Consider the following 10899-nt stretch of genomic DNA (forward strand, 5'->3'; position numbering starts at 1 on the left):
GGGGTGCAGGCCCTCATTTCTGTTTCAGTGGCCATTGCTTTTGGCATCAGCAGTCCCAAATTGAGGCTCTCTGCCAGGCTTCATCCCTGGGCCATTCTCCACTCTCCCATCCCCACCCACAGACCAGAGCCCTGCCACCCAGGCCACACACCTGTGTGTGAGGTATGGTTGGGGGGGGGCGCATGCACATACCCCCAGCTCCTGCCTCCCCATGCCTATGTGTGCAGATGCTGTAAGCAATGGTGAGCCAGAAAGGCCTGCAGAGAAAAAGTCAGAGACAAAGAGATGTGACTGCCAAGTCCTTCTCACCTCCAACAGAGGCAGGGAGGGAGGAGAAGGGAAAGGGGAGGAAGGGAAAGACTGGAGGGGGAGGGGGGGGAGAGGTGTGCCAGAGGAGCTGTGAATTTCACAAGTGGAAGAGGAGGCAGGTGCCTCCTGTGTGGCCGTGTGGCTGTGTGTGCCAGGAGAGATATGTGTTGGAGCACTGGGTTTGTGAGTTGCACCTGTGAGTGTGCCAGACCATCCATGGTGACAATCTCACTCCTGGACAAGACATAACTTTGGTGTCAGGGAGGACAGGAGGAGGCGGGGAGACACACAGGGAGGGGAGGAGGCGAAGGAAAGCTGGCAGTGAGGTGGCCACCTTCCATCCAAGCCTTCCCCAAAGCCACAGAGTCCCGTCCAGAGGAATAGCAATCACGGAGCAGACCCCAAAACACCAGAGCAGGGCCTTCTTCCCCAGGGGCAGGAGGCTGCTTCCACTCAGACGTTGAGATTGCATTGATTACATAACAGCCTAGAGGCAATTGCAGTTGGGACATGAAAAAGCAATTTTCCTCTCCTTCTTATGCTTTTCCTTGCCAGACCTCCCAGCCAAGCAAGCCCTGTGTGGGCAACCAGGGTACGTTGGGGTCACACATGAGCAGCAAATGTCACTGTGTCCAGGAACCCCTCAGATTTACTCATGGCCAGGGATTGCTGGGAGCAGCGAGGGCCCAAGATGGGAAGAATAGACACATAGTTTAGGAATAGACACACAGTTTAGGGGACCAGGACCATGAAGGCAGGAAACCCAAAGCTGATTCTAAAGCTAAAGTGAGCCAGGGCCAGCTCTTCAGGTCAGTTCACCTGGGCTTCACTTTCCTCATCTATGCAATGGGCATGATTTCTCTCAGGACAGTTGGAAGAGATCCTTCTCCCTTATTATCTTGTATGGAATAGGGGCTCACGGAACCCAGTGGTGAGAGAAGCCCAGAGGAAGGGAAGGGAAAGCCCAGTATGGCAGCACACACCTGTAATGCCAGTACTTGGGAGGCTGAGGCAGGGAAATCAGGAGTTTGAGGCCAGCTGGACAATAGTTAGACCCTGTCTCAGTAATAACTACCATAAAAAGTGAAGGCAACATAGCTCACCCTCAACTTGCCAGCAAGTAGGCAATTATGGGCTGACAGATTCCACCTGAGTGAGCACCAAGTGCGAGTGTTGGAGGTGGGGCCGGGGTGTGGCTGGCATAGAACAAAGGCTCAGCAGGTACTCAGGGAAGGCCACTCCTGGGGAGCTGTGCAGGCCCAGGAACCACAGGACCAGAGCATCCCACCAGGCAGGAGATGCCTCTTGCAAAGAATCCCAAAGGAGCAGGAGTTGGCTGCATGGGGGACAGGAGGTGCATCACTGAATTCTAGGCCTTGTGTCCAAAGGCACCTCGGGCCACTCTTAGCGCCGCTGCTCCCAGCAAGCCCTACCCACCAATTGTTATCCTCACAGGTCATTCAAAGTGCTTTTCCTAAATCTGCTCGTTTCTTCCTTTCCAGTCTACTAGCTCTTTTGCCCTGTTCTATACAGAGGAAACTGAGACATGAGAGGAAAATCAAGTCAATGGATCACAGGGCCCATGCAGCCAGACTCCAGACCAGCTGGACCCACAAGCATTGACAGGGTGCAGGGCTGGGGGCCCCAAGATCTGTTAGGAGAAAGTCATCCGCTATGCTCAGGGAGGCATGCTCAATCTAAGCTCTAGTGAGAGTGTTTTCTCTTTTTCCTTTTTGCACTGCTAGGAATCAAACCCACGGATTCGAGCATGCTACACAAGCACTCTACCTCTGAGCTGCATCCCCAGCGTTCAGCCAAAGCTGTGGTTAAACTACTTTAATGGTGTATTTGGGGGTAGACTACAGGTGTCATCCCATGGGCTTGCTCCAAAGTACCTCACTCCCACTAGCCTGGCACCAGCTGGGAGCGGGGTGCGGTTTGCAGAAGTTCTGGCATCCATTACACAGAGGCTCTGGGGGCCCCATTCTGGTCATGTGACACATCTGTCAGTGGCTGGACTATCTCAGGCCCTGTGACTCCCAATTCTCTGGTCTTCCTGGGCTGTCTCCCTTCCCTTAGCAGCACTGTCTGAGACGTCTATCTGATTCACTTGAAGATAGCCTGTGAGGTAAATGCCAGAGTTTACCCAGCAAGCACCAGGATGCTCCCAGCATGTGACAAATCCCCAAGAAGTACCTGAGGAATGAGTGAGTGACCGTGGCCAAATCAGTGCCCAGCCCTCTGCATCTAGGTGACACTTGGGTTGAATTACAAGGGATTAGCTCTTCCCCCATCCCTCCATCCATCTGGGGAGGATTCCTGGTACAAGGAATGAGGTAGGTAGATACATGGAGGGTGGCCCAGGAAGAGGAGTCCTTATCCCAGTGACTGACAGAGGTCCTAGTGCATCTCCTCCTCTAACTCAAGGCTGCTGAGGGCACACCGGGAGAGAGGGGGAAATGCCAGCCCCAGCTATTTACCTGGGACCAGGAGCTGTTCTGATAAGGAGCCAGGCAGCTTTGAGATGGGGGCCTATGACTAAGGAAAATTGCTGGGGGAAGCAAAGGCAGCAGCCAGACTGCAATCCTCGAGGTTCAGGGAAATCTCACTCCCCCGGGAGTGCTGTTGTGCAAGGAAGCCAGGGCTGACTCGGAACCCGTCTCTGATATAATACGAATGATAGAAGTGCTCTTTCCAAAGCCTTTTTTAAAAATAAGACCACACACACACACACACACACACACACACACACACACACACACATTTAGAGAGAGAATATGACAGATGGACGGGGTATTCGGCAGAGTATTTTTAATCCTGGAGTCAGGATTATGTAAGGATGGGAAGAGGAAGGCAAAGGCAGGTGGTGAGTCATCTGGAGAAGGATAGGAAGCAAGTCTCACCCTCCTTTCCCACTCTGCCAGTGTCTGCAGGTGCCAAGACCCACAGGACCCCAGCGGGGAGGCAAGGAGGATGGACCCCTGGGTGAAGAACCGCCAAGTGGGGAGGAGAGGAGGGGGGAGAGGGAGGGGACAGACTTACATGTTTAGCAGAAGAAAGGGAGACGCAGGGAGGACCCAGCCTGGCCCAGTCACAAAATCTGAGTCTTAGAAATATTTGTCAATTTCCAGGAAATTGGAAAAGGCCTTGGAGATATTTTCGAGTATTGGCTCCGTACCACTGATTTCCCACCATCTTTGCCATGCTGTAGTTCACAGAGGTGGAGAATTGTGAAGGCGCAGCCTGGGAGGCACAAGCCGGGCGGCCACCTGGAGAGCCGACAGCACATGGCCCTTTGCCAGGGCTGTGGAGTCCTTCACGGTGCCAACAGGCCTGTGCGAAAGCAAGAAGCTTGGGGGTGGGACTTCAGGAAGCACCGGTTGACTGCAAAGGAAGGAGAGCTAGAGATGGGTGAGGAAGGAAGCTCAGTCTGTCCTTCAGAACTTCCAGAACAGTTCTACCTGTCTGGTGGTTCATGGCATCATCCACCCAAGGCAGGAAAATCCACCGATGGCTTCGTAATGCCACTGCCCCATGCGTGCTTTGTGCTCAGAGTACACATGGCTGCTGTAAGCCAGCCTCCATCCTCCTTCCAGCAGAAGAGCTCCTGTCTGCCTCTACCTGCCATTGCTCACACCTACTAATTGTTGGCTGCTGACCGTGATCCAGCGTTTTATGGATTGTCACTAAAAAGCCTATAAGATAAAAGCTACTGCTCCCATTTCACAGATGTAATCTTACCAACTGATGCCTGGCCATGACAGTGGGAACTATCAAATGCCACAGGTTTATCCCTCTCCAGAGCCTGGACCTGTGCAGTCTGTTTGGCTGAAGCTAAAGAAGGCAGTCAGGAGAGATCCAGGAAGGACTTCATTCCTCTGTGATCCAGTGACTATGCAGATAAAGCAGACCCCCACCCCTCAGCCCAGCCAGGGGTGAGCCACTGCCCAGGGCTGCTCTTCAAAGTTTTTGTTGGACCAAACCAGTTGGGGAGGGAAAGGAAAAGACCTGAGCAACTCAGAGGCAATTTTTCTGTTTGCTTCCAAGCAAATAAAGGTTCTCTCTGTAGTTCTCTACTAGGTGATGGTGGAGAGAGGGTCAACGGGAGACTGTGCATGCAGCAAGGCCTAGGGCTGGCCTGGTTTCTGCACCAGCCCAGGCTGCCCTCCAGCTCTAGCTCATACCACTGAAAGAGGTTGTACAGGGAGATCATGAAGGATAGGCCAGGTCAGACAGAGACAGCAGCCATGAGAAAGAGTGTGGTGAACATGGTCATGACAGAGAGACAAAAGCCCAGGACAGAGTTCCAGACAGAGGCCATGAGAGGGATACAAAGACATAAAAACAAGCACATAATTATGAGAGTGGAGACCCCAAGAGATACAGGGATCAGCCAGACATCCAGGGTTTACTAAGTCCCTAAGTGCCAAGTGTGGCCAGAGGTACTAAGAACACAGGTGGGAGGGAGACAGAGCCTCTGCCTCCTGGAGCCTTCTCTCTAGCGGGATAAGTTGGAGAAAGGGAACTACCCCAGATATGACGGTCTCAGCTTGCAATAAGGCAGTCCAACAGTATAAGGTAATAGGTGTGTGTGTGTGTGTGTGTGTGTGTGTGGCTTGAACTCAAGGGCCTTGCATTCTTACTTGGCTTTTTTGCTCAAGAACGGCACTCTACCACTTGAGCCTTGCCTCCCTTTCCAGCCTTTTGCTGGTTAATTGGAGATAAGCATTTCATGGACTTTTCTGACCTGGGTGGTTTTGGATCTCTATCCTCAGATCTCAGTCTCCTGTGTAGCTAAGATGCAGGCGAGAGCCATAGCACCCAGTGAGGTGATAGTGTTTGTGGACTCAGATGACTAAATACCAGGGAAGAGACAAAAAGTATCCTAGCAGCCCACGAAGAAAGACTATACTGGGAGAGAGAGAGAAAACCCAAGAAAAATGATACCAGAGAAACTCAGAAGATGTCGAGACTCCCAGAGAGCTAGTGCTTAGAAATCTGGGAAGCCAAGGCAGAGAGAGAGGGAGGGGGAGATAAAGATCAATGAAAGGCACATGCCTGGAACCAGGGCAGCTGAAGAGAGGAGCAGAATGCAAACGTTCTACATAAACACAGGAAGTTAGAAACTAGAGCCCAAAGTAGAAAGACTGGACAGAGATCAAAGACAGAGACAGAGGGACAGAAGAGCAGGGAGACAGAGACATCATTGCCATAGTTGAGTGTGGAATTGGACTTTTAAGACCTCCCCTAGCTCCATTAACTTCCACCTTCTTAATTGCCCAGGGTTACTTGTATTCTTTTCCCTGATGGGCCCCAAGGTATGAAAGATATTTGTCTCCCAAACAATCTGCATTTCATAAGTAATAATTAATTTGCCTTCCCATTTTTTATTCATCAAAGACGTCTATAGCTGGCAATCAGCACTTCGGATCAGCAGGAGAGAGTGCGCATTGTCACGCCACGTTGCTGCACCACAGCCCAAAGCAAAGCAAAAAGCTGTGTCATCTGAATCATCAGCCGTGTACAGACTGGTCACAGGTAAGTGCGCCGGTGGAGTTAAGTGTGGAGAGATGTTGACAGCCGTTCAAAGGAGACAAAGAGACCCTGCTGCCTTCACAGGCCCGGCATCCAAGAGCCCTGTTTACAGATGACAGTCCCAGGCCATCCCTCTGTGATGTGGGGACTGGGCTACAGGACCTTAGCCGCATCCTGGTTAGGGAGATGCTCTCGGAATGCACAGCCCTAAGTGGACACACACCTTCTATTTGACACTTTACCAGTAAACTGTAACTATAGAAATGACAGTAATGCCAGGACTCAGGACACTGAAGCAGGAGGATTATGAGTTGGAGGCCAGCTTGGGCTACACAATGAGAAGCTGCTCCAAACCAAGCCAAAAACAAAAATAAAAGCAACCCCTAAACAACAAAACAAAAACAAATCATTATAATGAGCCCTCTGGAAACCAGTCTGATCCTCACCTTCCTCCACAATCAGGCTTGTCAAGAGCCCATGGTTCTTTGTTTCTGACCTTCTGTCTTGGCTAATTACTCTTTTATTCTGACCCTTCTCCAAAAGTCCCTCACTGTCTTCTGAACTGCCCAAGCCAATGACTTCTCCTCCAGTATATATCATATAGCATGGCAGATGAGCATGTTCACATGGCCCTGGTCCCGCCAGGCCTGGGCTGGATTGTGGCTTTGTGTCCCTGCTGGGGCCACCTTGGGCTTCCCAGAACAACACAATCTGTGGCCAAGGCTCATCCCTCTGCCTTTACCTCTTGGTGACTTCTGTCAAGCCACACCCTAGAATAACATAGAAGTAGGTATTTCCACATTATCCTGGTCACGCCGCCAACTTTATGCTGGTGGGAAAAACTTACTTTGCAGTTCATAGCAGTCCCTTCCTGGACTCTGAGTTCAGGAAGTCTAGTTTTGGCTCTGCAGCGTTCTTTCCGCACCTCTTTCTTCTGGCACTCTTGCCTCTCCTGCTGGCTCCCCTGCCCCTCCCAGGCACTCTCTGAGGGGAATTTACTGTTCTCAGTGATAGCCCTCTGCTCAAGGCTCTCCCTGTCCACATGCAGTGGTTGGAGCTGACTCAAAGACCGGATCTGCATGGGGTGGTGGTGGCGTGGGGGGAGCACTCGGGGAAGGGGGGATGCTGTTTTTCACTCACATATCTGCTCACACTGCCCACCCTAGGGATGTGTACACTCTTCTGCTCCCACCATCCACTTTCTTTCCCAAGACCATAACAGCAAGACAAATGTATAATGGGTGCAGGATCTCATCCCTCATCTCACTTCCTTCCTGCCCATGAATGTCCAGGAGGAAGGAAAACTTGATGAGCCCAAGCCTTAGGGGATTCCAAGAAAACAAAGGCATGGTGGGCATCTTCTAGGAAGCATGGAACCTGAGGAGAAAACCATGCAGGAACGGCCAGAAGTTAGAAAGGCACTGGGACAGATGGGGGATGAGAGTTCCAGAGCTCAACATTTTAGCCGCCAGTTATGGTACAAAAGGGACCACTGGGTGAGTTAGACACACTGGACCAGAACAGGCAATTCTTTTTCTTGTTTGTTTTGGGTTTTTTTTTTTGTCTGTCATGGGGCCTGAACTCTGGGCCTGGGCACTATGCCTCAGCTCTTCAGCTCAGGGCTAGCACCCTACCACTTGAGCCATAGCCAGCTTTTTCTGCTTGAGTGGTGCTGAGAAATTGAACCCAGGGCCTCATGCATGCAAGGCAAGCACTCTACCACTGAGCCACTTTCCCAGCCCCAGGACAGGCAATTCTTACTGCCACACCATGACACCTACCTCCTTATCATCTGTTTAATAGCAATGTTTCTCCTTTCTCTGCTTCTTCCTCTCTATTTCTTTATTTCTCTGCCTGTGGCTATCTGTCTCCTACTTCTGTTCTCCCATGGCATATGGCATGTGGCACTTAATCCTATGTCTATTCCTCCTTTCTTCCTTTCTTTTTCTTTCTTCCTTTTTTCTTTCTTTTTCTCTCTCTCTTCCTTGCTTCCTTGTTTCCTTTCTTTTCCCTCCCTCCCTCTTTCTCTCCCCCCCTCTCTTTCTTTCATTCTCTCTCTCTCTCTCTCTCTTTCTTTCCATACTGTGTTAGTGTTAGGGCAAGACTGGTGTTATATCAATTGAGCCACAACTCCACTTCTGGATTTTTGGTGGTTAGTTGGAGATAAGAGTCTCGGGGATATTTCTGTCCAGGCTGGCTTTGAACCTTGATCCTCAAATCTCTCTCCTGAGTAGCTAGGATTATAGGCATGAGCCCACAGCACCCAGCAAACTGGCTGCCATTCATTTTTTTGGTCATGGGACTTGAATGCTGGGCCTGGGCGCTGTCTCTCAGCTCTTCAGCTCAAGGCTAGCGCTCTACCACTTGAGCTACAGCACCACTTCTGGTTTTCTGAGTGGTTTATTGGAGCTAAGAGACTCATGGCCTTTCCTGCCCGGGATTGGTTTTGAACTGTGATCCTTGGATCTCAGCCTCCTGAGTAGCTAGGATTATAGCCACCAGCGCCCAGTCTGATTGCCATTCTTATATCCCTTAGAGTTGATGTTTGTCTTATGTGTTATGTTTTTTCTATTGAAAGTATCCTATTTCACAAATATTGGAGACATTAACTCCCCAATTACATATTAAAATTAGGAGAAGTTTCTATTTGAAGAAAGACTTAAATAAATGTAATGTCTAGGGATAGATATATTCCCTTCTCATTTTCAACTTTGTCTATAATTAATTTCGTCTTGGAAATCTTCTTCATTTATTTATTCAACAGACATTTGCCGAGTGCCTATTCTATGCCAGATATCATGTTAGGAGTTTGGTACCACAAGTACCAAGATACAATCCCTACCCTCAAGGGGCTTAACAGGAAGCTTACCACGAGGCAAGGTGGTAGGTACTTACTGAGAGCTGTGTGATTAGAGTATGAGGAATACCACGTGAAGACCATGGCAAGTCTCTGAAGGAGATGGGTCCCAGGGAAAGGGGACACATGTTGTTGCTGGAAGACAATAGGAGAAGGAAAGAGAAATTCTGGTCATAACGATTAACCCACAGAAAGAAGAGAGCATGACACCAAAGTGGTGGAATGGCAGATTGCTTTGAATGTCTATTAACAGGGTACAGGTGAGGTAGGGCAGAAGCGAGAGAGCTGAAGGAGGTCATGGAGGGCCTGGGATTCTGTACATACATGTTGCTCTCACTTGCCCCTGTATTATGTTACACCTCCCTATCTCTTTGAGGAGATTTCAGCATGACTGGATTGGGGTGGCAGGTAGCATGCTTCTGACCAATGTGGAAACAGCTAGGAAGATAACTGCAGTGGTTGAGGGGAAGCCTGGTACGTGCTTCGATGAAGGGAGTGAGGATGGGGAGAATAAACACATTCAAGCGATAGTAAGTAGAAAGTGTCTGTGGTAGTCTTAGTGACTTGCCAGGGTTGTGGATTTTCTTTGGTTCTGTCCTGATGCTGGCAGCCTGCCAGGCCTGGGTCTGCTCTGACCTTAGGCTCTGGCTTTCAGGGCTAGTGAGCAGGAATAGGCCCACTTCCAGTTGGTGACTAGTTCTAGCAACTCACGGATCAACCTACCTCTCTGTTCAAACAAGTCTTTGTTCCTGGGCATCCCTCTTCCTTCTAGCTTTTCCAGCTAGGCTGATGCCAACTTTCCTAGTCCACAAAGAAAACCTCTGAAACTAACCTCGGGTTCAAAGTCCATCTCTACCTTCTTCCATCTTCCATTACTGCCTTTCTTTCCATCACTCTGATGATCTCTGGTGACAAATGGGGGGGGCAGCTTGCACCTAATTCCACCCCTTCTTTGACTAGCGTTGCCCAATCCAGATCAAAGTTTATCTTGGTTTCCAAGGGGGGCCGTGCTATTCATTATCTATTCACCCCTCCCTCAAGAGGTTCCCCCGCCAGTGTGGAAGTTACTTTGCATTAAATTCTAAGGGGTCTTCATTAACTCGATTATGCCTGAAGAAGTGGTTCTAATGCACGCTACTCTTAAGAGAAACTTCTTTTCCCTCTTGAATATTTTAGACATTTTTTGTAGAGTAGAATTAATTTTTAAAGAAAATTACTCAGTGTTTTCCTCACAAGCAAAAAATAGATTGGGGAAAGGAGAGGAGGGGAGAGAGATGGAGGAGATTGGGGAAGGGAGGGGAGAGAAATGGAGGAAAAAAGGGAGGGGAGAGAGAAAGAATGAGAGAGAGAGAGAGAGAGCTACCTGAACCCAGAGAGAGACAGAGATAGAGACAGAAGAGAACAGAGACACGGTGTGTCAGAGGAGTAAAAGAGCTTAGTCCTTGCTAGAGATGCCCTTTATGGCAGTACTCATTTGGAAGACCTATCAAAGACACATTTGCACACTTTATAAAATATAGCAAGACTGTGACAACTGCAGATTTAAAAAAGTGACACCCGTACCCACGGTTAGCCCTACAGTTACTCACTCCTGGTTTCAATGCACACAAAGGCCACCATCACTTAAAACGTCCACTTTCTGCCCAATATATGATATTTCCTGCTCCACTGGCCAAGATCATAATTCAGTCAGGGCTGACATGTCATTGGCTGTCCCTGCTTGTGACCTGTAATTTATTTTAATTCAACTTCTAATTCTTTTTCTTGTCCTTCTCCAAAGACCTCACATTTTTTAAAGTCTTCTTCTGAGGAAGGCCATGTTGAACTTGGTTGTATAAGTGTAGTTTCACACAGGAGTGGGAGAGAGCAGAGGGAACACCAATCCTCACCTCATCTCAGAGAAATAACCATGCACATATGCTAGATGATGGGGTCAGGACCATGGACAGCAGTGGCCTGGCCCACCCCAAACAAGGAAAGGTTGATAAGATTACTCTGTAGATTCAAGATATATTGAGAGTTAAAAGCTAGAAGTGGAGGTGTGACTCAAGTGGTAGACTGCCAGCTGTGAACACTAAAAGTTGAAAGCATGAGGTCCTTTGTTCAAGCCCCAGTATTGCCACAAAACGGAAAGAAGGAAGGAAGGAAGGAAGGAAGGAAGGAAGGAAGGAAGGAAGGAAGGAAGGAAGGAAGGAAGG

This window comes from Dipodomys ordii, unplaced genomic scaffold (assembly GCF_000151885.1).
Source record: "Dipodomys ordii isolate 6190 unplaced genomic scaffold, Dord_2.0 Scaffold181, whole genome shotgun sequence".
NCBI classification, from domain to species: domain Eukaryota; kingdom Metazoa; phylum Chordata; class Mammalia; order Rodentia; family Heteromyidae; genus Dipodomys; species Dipodomys ordii.